The sequence below is a fragment of the Pteropus vampyrus genome, unplaced genomic scaffold, assembly GCF_000151845.1.
Source record: "Pteropus vampyrus isolate Shadow unplaced genomic scaffold, Pvam_2.0 Scaffold2, whole genome shotgun sequence".
NCBI classification, from domain to species: Eukaryota; Metazoa; Chordata; class Mammalia; order Chiroptera; family Pteropodidae; genus Pteropus; species Pteropus vampyrus.
Genome location: NW_011888783.1, coordinates 8,251,382 through 8,253,668, shown reverse-complemented (window position 1 = coordinate 8,253,668; position 2,287 = coordinate 8,251,382). Strand labels below are relative to the sequence as shown.

Sequence of the window (2,287 nt, the reverse complement as noted above, 5' to 3'; positions counted from 1 at the left end):
CAAATGATTCAAAAGTGCTGTTCTTTAAATTAAAAAAAAACATCAACTCAGAGAAAGGATCAAGTTGCAGATAAAGACTGGTTGACAGGGAATAGCATATGAAGCAAATACATTAAAATTGACTTCTGGTTGGTAGAAGAAAATCTTGAGAACTTTGGTGATGTTAAACAAAATTTAAGGTTTAAAAAATTATTTGTAATATTTCTAATCAAATGAATAGCTGAGCAAATTATTCAGGTTAGCTAATTTACATTTCATCTTGATTTTATCACAGTCCAAAAATGTTAGTGTAATGTAATTTGTGCAAAATTTGAGTTTTTTTTTTAGGCAAGGCAACCCTTGGTTAACCTCACAGATTGCAACGAACTTGTCAGCTTACGATCCCTTAATTTTTTAATTTTTAATTTTTAATTTTTTATGCCTATAGCACCTGGTCTTCCTAGGTGGTCTCCCATCCAAGTACTACGAGGCCCGACCTTGCTTAGCTTCTGAGATCAGAATGGATCGGGCTTGTTCAAGGTGGCATGGCCATAGACCTGAGTGAATTTTTATAAATATCTTAATTAATTTAAACTTACTAATTCCTTGGATATATGATTCTATTAAGTTATAATCCTTTCCAAATATATTAAATTAATATGATTATAAAACACAATGTTCAACTAAATTTATATTGTTTTTTAGAATAGAATATAAAAACATTTATACTGCTTATGTGGAAAAAAATACAAATCATCACCTTACAACCAAAATCATAATAATAAATATGCTTCTTATAGAAATATCGGTTTAAAAATAATTTCCAAAATCCTTAACTGATATAAAACTATAAAATTATAATTAATTGAATTTACCAATATATAGTTTGTCTGCCTCCACAATTTCTAAATAGATTTCGATTTAAAATGATAGAAAATACATATAAACCAACAAACAAAAACACTGGGTTGCCTAGCTAAATATATATTCTTGCTCATTATTTATTATTATTTTTGTACACTATGAAATGACAATGCCTAATAACTTGTAAAAGATGCATAGGTCATTGTGGAATTAAAAAAAATATGTACACATTGTATGTATGTGTGTATATATTCTATATATATATATGTGCTGAATTTTTGAAGTTTTCTCACTACACACACACACACACACACACACACACACACACACAATGTGAGGTGATGAATTTGTTCATTAATTTGTGGTAATCCTTTCACAATGTATATCATCATGTATGCATTTTAAATATATATAATTTTATTTGTCACGTATACTTCAATAAGGCTGGAAAAAATATGTACACACATGTTGTGATACTCTTCTCCTCAAGAAGTAGATCTTTATTCTCTTCCCCTTGAGTATAAGCTGGACTTAGTGACTCACTTCTAAAGAATAGAGTATGGCAATAAGGATGGGATATAGCTTCTGAGATTAGGATATGCAGAAGCTGTAACTCTGTCTCCAACATGCCCACTTTTCTAGGACCATTTACTCTGGAGGAAGCCAGCTGACATGTGAGCAGCCCTGGGAAGGGCCTACATGGCAACGACTTGAATGTGTTTCAGCTACCTAAGCCAGGACCATTCATCTAAGCCATTCTTATATTTCTGATCTTATTGTTTTAAGCTGCTAAATTTTGGGGGTAATCTCCTACACAGCAGTAGATAACTAGTACAATAATGTTCATAAGCAAATTAACTTTTATCACTTTAAGAAAATTAAAGATGATTTGGAGTTTGCTCATATGGCAAGGTCACTTCTAGGGTGTGTGGGCCCTGGACATATATATATATATATATATTTTTTTTTATGAGACTCCTATGTATACAAACAATGTAATTAAAAATGAATTACAAAATTCATGGGCCACTGTGAAATATAGTATATTGTAATTTATCAACAATAACTTAGATTGTTAGAGAAAATGTACTTAAATATTTGCTGATCATCAGCTCAGTGAATATGAAGATTCTTCATGTTGTTCTGGCACCATCTCTTCCTCTTCAGATCTAAGAATCATCTCTTCATTTTCTTTATTATTGATTGTGCATTCATCGCTAATTTCCCATCTCCTACCACATAAAAAGTTAACAGTACTATTATTACCTACAAGGTAATGGCTCTTGGGAAACTGCTTGTATTGAAATAGCATAGATCCTGCTTCTGCAGTTCTCCAGTACCATTTGTTTAAACCTGGTTACATCATTACTCATGGTGCTGCTACATCATCCATCCATTGTGCCTCCAGTTAATGCTGGCTTCCAATAATTCTAAGATTGTCATT

At 31.5% G+C, this 2,287-nt stretch overlaps 1 pseudogene; it reads right to left on the bottom strand.

Annotated features, from left to right (window-relative positions):
• Positions 1-418: 418 nt before the first annotated feature.
• LOC111739387 lies at positions 419-536 on the bottom strand (annotated as a pseudogene).
• Positions 537-2,287: the final 1,751 nt, after the last annotated feature.